Genomic DNA, 12,993 nt, shown 5'->3' with positions numbered 1-12,993 from the left:
TGGAGCTGGCGTGCACCCTCGCGGCTCCGCGGGCAGAAGCTGGGCACCAGCAGGGACTCCCCTGCCCGCCTCCGGCCACCTTTTTTTAAAACGTTATCTGTTGTCTTTATTTTATTTTTTGGTTTCTTGTGGGTGCGTATGTGTGTGTTTTGGTGGGGGGAGGGTAATAGGTTTATTTATCTACTTGTTTTAATGGAGGTACTGGGGATTGAACCCAGGACCTCATGCGTGCCTAAGTGCGTTCTCTACCACTGAGCTATACCCACCCACCCCACTGTTGTCTGTGTTTTTAAATGAGAAGATGGGTTCCTTTCTTTTTCACTCTGCTCATTATATATTGCTTAAAGCGGTTAATTGTCTTCTGCAGCAGCTCCACCGCCCGAGCCCGCACCTGGTCTGCCGGCTGCTGGCCTCAGCCGAGCCGGTGCCCGGCGGGCCGCCCGCCACGGGGAAGCCCCCACCGGCTCGGAGCCCTAGGTTTTTTCATTGTTCTTTAGATTCAGATTGAAAACTTCTGGACAGAAACTGTTAAAAATCATTTTTCAAGGTGGTGGACCTCGCGCTGAGACAGTGACATGCGTTCCTGGGCCGTGGGTGTGAAGCCTCAGCGACCGGCTCTGCGTCTTACTGTTATTTGATCCCGTGTTTGTTGGTAAGACGCCCAGCAGAGGTGCTTCTTGGACTTATGTCTTGTTTTTCTTCTTCGTGGTGCTGCCAGGTGGTGCCGCCCGCCCCCCATTAAACTTGAGCACAGCCCCAGGATGAGGCTTGAGGGGCTTTGCGGGTTTCAAACCCTAGGCAAGCCAAGTCCCTGACCTGAGACGGACCGGCTGCGCCTCCAGGGGCTGGCCTGTGTGGGGGGTGGGCCAGCGCGGACCCAGTGTGGGTGTGGGTGGTCCTTGGACTCACCGAGGGCACCTTCCTTCCTGGCAGACGTTTAAGGAGATCCCTCAGTAAGAAAAGATCAGTGCACGAGTCAGCCCACTTCTCAGATGCCTGTGCACTGCCAGCGCGGCCCGGCCATTCACTTTGGTTGAAGAAATCCCTTACCTTTGAGACCTCCTGACGGCCAGCCCTCCGTCAGACACAATTCCCATGTTGCCTGCTCCAGGTTGGAGGGAGGGGGCCGTGGCAGCTGGGTGTTGGGTGCCGTTTCCCGGTGGCCGGCGGCCCCACCTGCGCTCTTGCTCCTGCTTGGCTTCCTTCCCCGTCTGGGGCCCTGGGCGGCTGCACCCCATGCAGTCAGTCACCTGCCACAGAGCCGGTGTCGTGGCCCGCTGCTCCCACCTGCGGGGGACGTCCGTGGTGTGCTCTGCTGGTGCGCGTGTGTGCTCCGTGTGGTTTTCCGCACACACGGGGCTGGCCCAGCAGAGTGGCTGTGCGGTGTGAGGCCCTTCACTGTGGTTCCCGGAGGATGTGGGTCTCAGGGGGCACCTGGCGGCGTTGGAAGGAAGGCTGAGGGGAGGCCTTGGCAGCCGGGCCCCGCGGTACAGGGCGCTGGGTGTTGGAGGTTTCCGTCCTGGGTAGGAGGTGGGGTACTATTTATGCCGCGGGCCTGCCCACAGGCGGCCACGCTGCTGGTGCTGCCATGGGTCCACTTGCCTCCAGGCTGTGCCAGGGTGGGCGCGGGGTCTGGGCGCGGCCAGGGCTTCTCAGCCCTGTGGACTCCCACCCGCTCTGTGACAGATCTGCAGTGCCTCCCTTACTGTCTGCAATGAAATTCCCAGAAAATAAAACCTAGTTACGTGCCTAATTTAAAAAGTCAATTCAATGCCGTCACAGGAACGTGTACTAAAGGTTGCAGTTTTCATAAAACGTACGTCTGAGTCAAGATTCTCAGGCATAACTGCACAACTGTCGTAGAAGGAGAAGGGAAGTTGTCTGTTGCTCACAGAGTCGGGTCCCTCGCCCTTGGCAGTTACCACATTCAGACAGACAGGCCTGGGCTTCTGGCGCAGATGCTGGGGAGCACTGCCGCTGGAGCCCCGACTCAGAAGGGGCGTCTGTTCTTGACGGAGTTACAAGTACTGCCAAGTGCTTTTCTCCCTGGCTCACAAGGTAGGGGCGCTCCTAGAAAATTCCTAGAATGAAGAGTGCGTGCAAGAGATGGAGAAAATGTTCACGTGCTGAGGAGTGGGGAGGTCATTCTGGACTGTACGTGGTTTGGCTTGAACTTCGTGCTAACCAGAACAGACTGTTCCCTGGCCTGCCAAACAGGCATCACACATCTGCTTTAACCTTAAAGAAAAGGATGGAGCCGGGTGGCCACTGTGCATGTGGTTTCAGACGATTCCTGCATCAATGAGAACTTGACTTTTCTGAACTGTATCAGACTCGAGGACACCACCAGCCGTTCTCAAAACAGTATCTGTCAGCATCTGCCACCTGCAACCTTATGGTCTCGGGGTCTCCCCTTGTAACTGCATTTGGACCCCAACCAATTCTTGCTTAACAAGCACCTTTACTTTTTCCAACTCCGATCCTAATTCCTGAATCTGTCTCCCAACCTATGGTCTTCTGTTTGGCTTGAGTAAAGCTCTTTTCTATCCTGTTACGGACAGTTGACTGGTTATTTCTGTCCACACACATAGTACTGAGCTTGAAGCAGCCAGTTTCTAGGCACAGGTAATGCTGTTCAGGGCCTCAGCCACATGCTGCCCGGCAGCCCGAGGAAGCCACGTGGGACAAGGAAGCTCCTTCAGTGAGTGGACACGCCACTGCTAAGGGTTTGGGACACCCAAGGTCAGGGCCAGGCAAGCAGAGGAGCCAGCGTTAGAAGAAACAGGAATGGACGAGGGTAGGGGGTTCACCTTCAACGTCCTGCACACAGTGCGCTTCCTTGGGGTCCCTTCCATTCGTCCCCGCACTGCTCAGGCTTGCCAGAAGGAGGCAGCTGTGTGACTGCTCTTTGGGGCCCATCGGATTCTCTACTCTTCCAGGTCATGAAGGTTGATGGTCATTAACGAATGTGCCCCAGAAGATTCCTCAGAGTGCCATGCTTATGGCCACATGGTCAGCGTGGAGACCCACCAAAGCAGTGGTGTGAGGAGTGTGGAGAAGGCCAGGCAGGTGGAGAGGCCCCAAGACCTGGGCGGTCATCCTGCAGAGCACCACCCTGTGCAGGGCCCCACCCGGCCTGAGGCCACGCTGCTGCTCCCAGACTCCGGTGCTGGGCAACGGCCCTGCCCACCCCCGCCCCCTCCACCCTTAGGCTCTGGGCTGGGAGAGGACTTTCTCTTTGGAGGTTGAAGTCAGGGAACTGACTGGGGTCTGGACAGGCGAGCCCTTGGAGAACTTTCTTGCAGGGGCAGTTTCCCGTGCCTCAGAGCCCCGCGGGCCGGGCCGTGGGCTTTCCAGGCCCCGGCTGGCACCCGTGAGGCCTTCTCGCTGTGATGTCAGTGCCCCAGCCTGATGGGCGACCGAGCAGACGTCCACCCCGATTTTGTGATGTGGGGAGTTCCGTGTGCTTCCCCTTTCCTCCCTGGAGATAGTGAGTTTGCGTGTCTGGCCCCGAGGGCCTGTTCTGGCCGCGCCCCCGCTGGGCCACGCCCAGCCGGGTGTCCTCTTCCCCAGGCCTGTCCTCCTAAGGTAGGTCCGGGTTTTCACCTGAATGGCTTTGCCTTGGCTGTAGAGTCAGTCGAGGAAGGAGCTGCCGCGGGGAGTGAACGTCCCCCCATCGAAGCTCGCAGTTGCTGGTGGTGGCACGTACGTGGGATTTAGGGGGGCAGCTCTGCTTTGTCATGGGCTGATCGGTGCGGCGAGCGTGACCTCTGCCCCTGCACCCACCGCTGCAGCAGGACTCCCAGGGCAGGAGAGGCCAGGCTCACTCTCAGCAGGTGGGTGGGGGTGTCCACCAGGGTGGACCTCTGCTGGATCCCCATTCTAGGATCAGCTGGCCTGGTGTCACTCCGGAAACACTTGATGAGACAGCCTGGCTGGGCAGCATGTAGGGACTCCCCTGGACAGGGCACGGAGAGTCTCGTGTCTGCCGGCACGTCGCTGGATTACGGTCTGTCCCAGCGGCTGTGGAAGCCGGGCTGCTGCCTGAGATCAGCGTCAGGCCTCAGCTGCAGGCTCTGCTCCCAGGGCCTGCGCCTCACACTGCGTTGTGCGAGGTGCTCATTCTCCACTCCACACCCCACGATCCCCAGCAGGCTGTGCATTCTGACGTGAGTGTATGTCAGTGTACCAGCCCGGGTCTCGGCCCAGGGACGGATGCAGAGCTCCCCGGGCCCAGCATCAGGCCAGTGGCGGGGGTCTGGGAGGTTGCTAGTTTGAAGGAAACTGCATTGCAAACAGGACCCCGAGGTGACCCTGAGCAGTCCTAACTCTTCAGAGGGTGCCTCCCAGGGTGTGGAGTGCCCAGGGCGCCTTACCCACCCCAGCCTCTCCCGGGATTAGAGGCTGGGTTGGGTGTGGCAACTGCAAACTGGCTTTCTGTGTCAGCGCCTGGGGAGGTGGGCAAGGTAGCTGGATGGCGCTAGTGCTGGTGCTCAGCACACCCACCCACAGCTCTCCCTGGGGGCAGGGGGCCCCTCCGAGGCTCTGAGAAGTGGAATCCAGCATCTTCCTGCTTCACCCAAGGACGGGGTGGCACAGCCCAGGCCAGGTCCTCTGACTGTGAGCAGGCAAGCAGGTGCGCCCCAGTTTGAACCACATGCTCCTGGGCCGCAGGCCAGGGCTGGCCTGGCCGTGCGCTGGGATGCATTACAGCTCCACCAGCTGGGTGACATGTGGCGTCACCTCCATGGCCTCTGCTTCCTCGCCCTCAAGAAGAGACAGGATAATCACAGAAGAGCGACTACCGCATCATGTTTTGGCGAGTCCAGCCCTGGCCGGTCTCAGAATCAAGAGGAACAACCAGCTGGGGTGGAGGAGCTGCTGTCAGGCCCGCCCGCTCCTGGCTGCCGCACCCTGACCCAGGCACCGCCTTCCCGACAACATTTAACAAAACCAATGCTAGGTTCTCCGGCCTGTCCTGCCCAGAACGTGGCTCCGTTTTACCAGAAAGTTCTTTCTCCCCAGTCTGGCTGAAGTGAGCTCCAAAGGGGACTTGCCCAGACCGTATGCACACTTGCGTGTGTGTGTTGGGGTGCCCAGGGGGAGCCTCAGGGCTGAGTGCCAGGTGTGTTCCCAAACTCTGGGCTCCCCCATGAGTCCCCCAAGACAAAGGCCTCTGAGCAGGGCTGGCAGCTCTGGACCCCAGGTCGGGGTGGTGCCGGCCCTGCTGAGGTCAGATGCGGGAGGGGTGGCCCTGAGCTGGGGATTTGGTGCCACTGGGAAGACGGGCTGAGGCTGGGCAGGCCATGTGGGCAGAACCCCTGGACCCCAGACAGGCAAGGACAGAGCATCTTCCTCCACTTGGCTTCCTTTCAAAGAAGAACCCTGGGGGGGGGAGGTCTGTTTCAGGGTCTCAGAAGCCCCGTGAGGCACTTTGGGGTCGGTCCCACTCCCTGGGCTGCCACGGGGACGCTGGAGCCAGGAACGGCGGGATGGACTCGGGAAGCAGTGGGCATCCCAGCCAGCTCTGTCCCTGCGTTCTGAGGCCTGGAGTGAGCCCCTCCTCCCTGCATCACGAGAGTAGGGGATACCATGTGGCCCCGATGGTTTCTCCAAATCCTGGGAATCCCATGGCCATCAATTGTGGGTCAGCCCAAGAGGGGTCAGCAAGGTGACTATCAGCCCCCCAGGCCTGTCAGAGGGGCCTGCCCTCTAGCCAAGACTCACTCTTCTTGCCCTTAGGGCCTCGTAAGGCTCCACTCCCCATGGAGGCCATGCAGGGGCCATGCTGGGCGCTTGGGGTGTTAGCCAGAATCCCCCACTGCACGTGTGTGATTCTAGTCCCAGGGCTCACCCGTCATTCCCAAGGCCCAGGCTCTGGAGTGGGGACCACCTGTCCTGACCCAATCGGCGAGAGTGCTGAGGAGCCGAAGCTGTTGCCTGGTCACTGGCCCCAGCAGTTACCCCGGAACTGCAGGTCTGGCCTAGAGGCTGGTCTGCCACCTGCTGCCCTGGGTGCAGGGGACCTGGAGAAGCCCACTCTGCTGTCTGTGCCCGGGGGCGGAGCCTGGGCTGAGCCTGGGCTGAGCCTGGGCTGCACTGGCTTCCCTCGCATCCTGGCCCACCTGGACCACCGAGGCCGCCCCGGAGAGGACCTGCAGAACTTGGTTCCTGAGAGCCTCTCTTTGGGAAAAGAATGAGCTGCTCTCCCTCCCGCCCCCAAACTCTGAACCTTCCGCACTCATCCGGCCACGCCCACACCCTGCATCATGACATCATGATCATCTCACTTTCTGACTGACGGCTCTTGTACTGAGGCTGCTCATATTGGTCCAAGGCTGGAAATGGCAGCTTTCAGAGAAGGCTGAGGCCCTTCATTGTCCCTGGGGCTCCCCACCAGAGGGGCTGATTCTGCAGGACCCCACTGGGGTGACCCTCAGGACAACAGGGCGTTCTGGTCACTCCCTGCCCGGGCTGGCCACGCCTCGCCACAGAGCCACCCTCCCACGCCCTTGCCTGTCCTGGGTATTCACTCAGAGGCAGGGGAAGCGGACCCGGGGTGGGGGTGGGGGTGGGGCTGCGACCCTGTTCATAGCCCAGGGAGGGGCAGTGGCCCGCCAGGCCAGCAGGTCTGGGCAGGGCCAGAGGGCTCCAGGGCAGGTGCAGGGGGATGTGGGGCCTGGGCAGGGTGGAGGGCGGGGCAGAGATGCCTCAACATGTCAAATCTTACCTCTGGGGACCCCTCTGAAATCTTTTAACTTTTTCGTAAGTGCGCAACAGCCTTTTAGAGGCCTTTACTTGGTGGCAGGGGAGAGGGGGTTCTGTCACTCACCCCAAAGGGTAGCCCTTGATCCCTGGCCCGGCCTTGTTCCCCAAAGAGAGGCACTGACACCTGTGGTGCCCACCTGGGCTGGCGTCCTGCCCACATGTCACTACGGTAGACTCCGACCCTCAGGGACACTCAGCTGAACCAGACCTGGGGCCCCAGCTGTCAGCCCCTTTCCAATCCCTGGTGGTCTCATCTCGAGACCCTTCATTACATCTGCAAAGGTACTTTTTCCAACTGGGGTCATGTGCACAGGTTCTGGGTGGACATGACTTTCGGGGTCGCACAGCGTCTCCTCTGTAGGGGACCCCCTGTCAGCACAAGGACAGGCGTTTCCCCCATCCCCTCCCCACGGGGTGAGGCTGGGGGCTCCGTCCTGCCCTGGGCTGCTTACCCAGGAGGACTTGGCTGGGCTTTCTCCCCCAGAAGGCGCTGGGCGGGGCATGCCGTTTCGTGCAGAGGCTGTGGGGGGTGGTGTTCTTGGCAGCATCTCCTCCCAGAGAGCCCCTTCAGCCCTGAGACCCCAGAAAAGGGCCCCGGAACCCCAGCCCCGTCAGCAGTGCGCCCATGTCTTTGCTGACCACAGACACTGTCTCTCTGGGGGTCCAAGCACCCTGCTATTCCCGTCTCTCCTCCTCCTGCACATCTTCCGGCCACGGTATCAGGGAGGGGGAGGTGCCAGGCCAGCTTTCGTGAGAGCCGCACTGTGGGTGTGCCTGACACATGGTAACTCACGTGTGTGACGTGTGCACACCTGCAAGGTTTGCACGCGCCTGTCTCCGTCTCCTGGTGCCCCTTTGAGAGCCCCTCCCTGTCCCTTTCCAGGCAGCCCCCAGCCCATCTGTGCCCTGTTACACGGGGTGTGTTTGCATGCAGTCACAGACATCCCCAGAGCCGGAGTCAGCTGTGCATCACTCTTTCAAGCTGCGTCTACACAGTCTGGGTGCCAGCAGTTCACTCTGGTGGTTGCCGAGCTGGGACCTGCTCATTCTCTCCCTGCACACCTTGCGAGGGGCACAATTCTACAAGTCCAGCAGCTCCCGAACCCCACCCTGGGGCTTCTGGGGAGCTGGCAGGGACGTGGCCCCCGGATGTGACCTCCGGGTTTGAGGCTGAGGTGCGGCACGGGGAAACCTCTGCACACGTCGTGTCTGGGGAGTGGGGACCACGTCCTGGGTGGCGATGCTCTGTGCCTGGGGTGCTGTGCTGACCCTGCCTGGCTGCAGGGGGCGTCGTGCTTGTGACCCACGGGCCACCTTTGGGGCGGGGGACCTACAGCCGCCTGGCTGCCTGGTGCGTGGTTTCATGGTTTCTTCTGACAGGCTGCAGGCAGACGGCCTTGGAGTCCACGTGGAAGAAGCCAGACACAAACGCCACACAGGATACGATTCCACTCACAGGAAATGCCCAGAACAGGCAGACCCACGGACAGAAAGTGGATCCGTGGTTTTCGGGGCTGGGGAGGGGCTGCGGACAGGACTGGGTCTCCTTTGGAGACAATGTAGATGTTCTGAAACTAGACAGTGGTGAAGGCAGAGAACCGTGAGCATGTCCAACACCCTGAACTGTGCACTTTAAAGTGGTTAATTTTATGTTGTATGAATTTCACCTCAATACCAAAAAGAGGGAAAAAACCCTAAATTTCCTCCAATTTTCTTTCCAGTTACAACTTTTATGATTTCAAGCCCATTCCACCTGTAATTTGTCCTTCCTAACCACCAAACGAATACATTCCATTTTCTAGAAGGTTCTTGAAAAAAATGACAAGAGGGGAAAGCTCCAGAGCTGAGCCCAGGGAGGAGCCCTGGCCGCAGTGCGGCGTCTGGGAGCCTCTTCTCGGCGGCGGTGGGAGGTGGGCAACAGCCACGTCCGCAGTGAGAACGTCCAGCCGGTTAGGGCAGGGTGCCGCCCCTGAGAGGCCGCAGGCCAGGCTCACGGTGAGAAGGTGAAGCCCTAAGCTGCGTCTCCCCTCCTTCCCTCCACAGTGGGAAATGGCGGAGCAGAAAGGCTGGAAGGAAGGCAGCGGGTCTCCCCGGGGACAGACCGTGGGCTACGCTCGCCTTTCCTTCATGTTTGTCTGTGGTCTTCAGATTTCCCACCTGTGCCTGGGATGATGATCAGATGGCTTGTTAAACCCAGTCTGCATGTTTCTTCACAGAAGAGTAATTTCTCACTACTGACACGTTTCTCAGAGCGGTATTTTAATACTGTCAGGGGAGCATGTTGTGGTTTGGGTTTTGCACGTTTGGATGTGGACATCATGGGACTGAAAGCATTTGTCGTGGGCAGAATGCAGCCTGGACCAGAAGGGGCCTCTGGGGTGCAGGAGCTCACCCCCCCAACCCGGGACCCCACCTTGGCTCCTGGGACCCGGCTCGGCAGCTGTGGGGGAATGAGCCTGCGGTGTCCATGCGAGGGGAGTGGGGTCGGGTGACCGGCCCTCTGTCCCTGGTGCACCTGTGGGACGTGGCACCAGACCCAAGGTCCTCAGCAGGCTGGGTGTCTGGGACCCGCTTCCCCGACTTGGCCTGGGCGGGGGGTGGTGGCACCTGCTCCATGGTGATGTGTTTCATCTCCGACGACCGAACGCCGTTCTTTAAAAAGCTCCCCTCGGAGGGAAACTACACGTGCCGAATGCTGTTAGAACTTTATCAGGAAAAACGGTGATGTGTTGAAATCACTTCCTTGCGATGAGGTGCCTTCCCTTCTGAGGGGCCCGGTCCTGCCTGCCCGGCCATCCTGGGGCCGCAGAGAAGGCGTGGCCGTGAAGACGCCAGCCAGGCCAGAGTCAGGGAGCTCCGGCCCGACCGTGGCCAGCGGGGTCCTTGCTGCTCACCCTGCTCATGCCTGGGGGCAGCCTGCCGGGCTCGGTCTGGGGTGCCCAGGGGCTCCGGGGCCCGACAGACAGGTGAACAGGCACTTCCACCGGGGCTGCCCTGCTGAGCAGATGAGCCCAGGGTGCGGGGGAGGATGCAAGGAGAAGGGATCCTGGAGGGATGGGCTGGGAGTCCAAGGATGAAGGGGGGTGGGGAGGGGTCAGGGCATTCAGCAGATGGGAAGTCCTTTCACCTAGAGCTGCACAAGCTGGAAGGAGGGCAGCAGGATGGTCAACCTCACCGGTGCAAGGAGGGCAGGGCCGGGTTGGGGAGCAGGGGTCCACCTGGAGGGGGCGGAGGGACCCGCGTCCACCCTGGGACGCTGTGAGGGGGGCAGTGGGTGGCCGGTTAGCTTTGCCTCTGTCTCTGGCAGGCCCATAGGGTCCACAGTCGGACTGCCGAGCTCTCCTCCTGCTCCCACAACCTGCCCCCGCTGTGGGTATTTATAAGCCCCCACTCCTGCACTGTCCCCAGGGGTGGGCGTGGGACCCAAGCGAGCTGATCTGAGAGCAACCTGGGTTTGTTCCCCCGGGAGCGGGTCCTGGAGCAGAGACGGGGACTGGAGGGTGAGCGTGTGCCCCCAGCACCACTGGAGGCCCTGCACCAGCTCTGCCCCGAGTCCCAGCCTCAGTTCATAGCCCTTTCCTGCCGCAGCCCGGCTGCCGGCTTCTGTCCGTCCAAGAGCTGGGTGCTGCCCAGGTGGGTGAGGGCTGCAGGACCAAGGGGACAGGACAGGAGGGACGGAGGGAGGCCAGACGGTGGGAGACACCTTTGAACACATGTGTGCAGGCTGGAGGTGGAGACCAGGGGCAGGGGACAGAAGGAGGGCCCGGTGTGCAGTGCCCACGCCAGGTGGGGGGCTGGCGGGGGCTGCACAGGGGCCACTGGGGTCTCCAGCCAAGATGGAGAAGGAGGACAGGAGTAAAGAGCTCTTTTTCCAAGACCCAAGGCTCTGTTCGCGCCAGCCAGGAGGAAAGGCTCCCTAGGGAGGAGCCGGGGGGGTGGGGGGCCCCGGGCCCTGCCTGCTTCCTGGAGACAGCTTTGTCAGCGGAGCTATCGTCAACTCAAAACTCAGTGTTGTCAAGAAAGGAAGTGGATCAGAAAACCAGAAAAGAAGTGTTGGTGAGGATGTGGAGACACTGGGACCCTTGTCAGGAGTGTAGGGTGGAGCCACCAGCATGGAAAGTGGTACGGAGGGTCCTCAGAAATTACAAGTGGAATCCCCATATGACCCAGCAATCCCGCTCCTGGGTGTGTCTCCAGAAGAACTGACGGCAGCATCCCGAAGAGATGTGTGTTCACTTCAGCCCGAGCTGGAAGCAGCCCAGGTGCCCACCGACGGACGGCGGCATAAACAAGTGTGGTCCATCCGCACGCTGGAACGTTACTCATTCTTAAAAGGAAGGAAATCCCAACACAGGCGGCAGCATGATTGAAGGACACGAGGACATTATGTGAGTGAAACAGGCCAGTCACAAAAGGACAACTATCGTGTGATTCCACTCACACGAGGTGCAGAGGAGTCAAACCTACAGAGAAAGAAAGTAGGTGGTGGGGCTGGGGGCGGGGAGGGGGTGGTGGGGAGTGTCTGATGGGGACAGAGGTTCCGTTTGGGAAGACGAGAAAGTTCTGGAGATGGATGGTGGGGGTGGTTGCTCAACAGCACGAATGTGCTGAGTGCCACTGGGCTGTGCTCTTAAAAGTGGTTAACAGCACAGGGAACTATATTTAATGCTTGTAACGGCCGATAGTGGAAAAGAATATGAAAAGGAATATATATACTTGTGTATAACTGAATCACTATGCTGTTCACCAGAAATGAACACAACATTGTAAATCGACTATACTTCAGTTTCAAAAAACGGTTAAGATGGTAAATTTCTGTGATGTGCGTTTTACCACAATAAGAAGGGGGATGTTGCTGTCTGTACCCTGAAAACTCCTAAGGGAAGGGTAGAAGGAATCGGTGCCCCATCCTCTTGGTGACACTTGGCAGAGAGAAGGAGCGGTGAGGCCTGGGAGACCGGATACATGGCTGTGTGTTTGGTGCCCCGGCAGAGCCTCCAGTCACACAGGGGATGCCTGGTGGCGGGGAGTCCCGCCTGCCCCGACGCCCATAGCTGGACCCCTTCCTCACTCCTTTGGGCAAGGCCGTTTTGCAGAGTGACCTGCTCTGCGCTGTGTCTGGCCTCCTGCCAGCTCTGCGCAGAGGCCCTCGGCTTGCCCCAGGGAGAGGGCAGGCCCCTGACTGCAGCTCTCTCCCAGGCAACAGTCAGGGTGGCCTGCAGGCTGACACCACCCTCCTCTCTTTGTCTGGGCATGGGGGTGTGTGATGGCCACAGACATTCCAGGCTGCTTCTCGGGGCAGTTGGGCTGCGAGGAGCCACCACCCGGACACCCCAGACCCCTCAGCACCGCGGCAAGGGTCTGCCCCCCAGACAGCCCGAGGCCCTCTCCTCTGGCAGGTGTCTCCTCCCACAGCGCAGAGAGGGGACTGCTGCCCCTCAGATCTCCACTGAGGGACCCCATCTCTCTGGTTGGTGGAGGGGCTGCAGTGGGGACTGTCCCCCCAGGAGGCCTCTGCCACCCACCCTGGGCAGAAGCTGGACAGCTCCCACCACGAGGATGTGCCCCAGAATTTCCATCCTTTGCCTGGGCCAGGAACTTGGGGCTGCTCATTGGTGCCCTGCTCAGACCCAGATCTCCTTCCTGTGGCCTCCTCAGTGCTGTCTGCCCTCCCTCCAAAGTGGCAGGGGGGGAGGTGGGGGCTTGGGGCCCAGCGGACGTCGGATTGTCCTCCAGAGTGGCCCTCCCTGCACACTCTGTCCCTTCGGGAACTGAGGGGCTATTTTAGGGCCATCGTGGGCCCCTAAGAAGAGGTGAGCATCTGCTCGGGTCAACAGGTGTGGTCCCAGAGTGCCTGAGGAATCGTCCTTCTCAGGACATTGTGCCCCCAAAGCTCAGAAGGCTCCACAGGACACGTGGCAAGCAGTTCTGCCCAAGTCCCTTGTGCAATGACTTAGGGGTCATGGGGAGAGGGTGCGGCCAAAAGCCAGCATTCCAGAAAGTCCTGGCCCTGACCGTGGGCCTCAGGACCAGGAGACCCCAGTGTTGGGCTTGGGGTGCTGGGGATTTGATGCACAGGCTGCAGGCCACTCTGAGGTATCCCCGCTGCCCTGTCCTGCCACGAGGGCTGGGACCCTGGGCCAGCGTGGGGGCTCCATGGTCCACAATCTGCTGACCCGTGAGGAAGCCACGACCACTCACATCGTGGCCAGGTTGCTAGGAGCC

General features: G+C 60.4%; 1 long non-coding RNA gene across 1 annotated transcript; it reads left to right on the top strand.

Moving 5' to 3' along the window:
- Positions 1 to 199: 199 nt before the first annotated feature.
- On the top strand, positions 200 to 2,554 carry LOC116663302. Its single transcript, XR_004319541.1, has 2 exons — positions 200 to 652; positions 934 to 2,554. It is a non-coding gene; the product is annotated as an uncharacterized LOC116663302 (long non-coding RNA).
- The last annotated feature ends 10,439 nt before the right edge of the window (positions 2,555 to 12,993 follow it).

Source organism: Camelus ferus, chromosome 4, assembly GCF_009834535.1.
Source record: "Camelus ferus isolate YT-003-E chromosome 4, BCGSAC_Cfer_1.0, whole genome shotgun sequence".
Classification (NCBI taxonomy): Eukaryota; Metazoa; Chordata; class Mammalia; order Artiodactyla; family Camelidae; genus Camelus; species Camelus ferus.
This window is presented reverse-complemented; position numbering and strand designations above follow the sequence as displayed.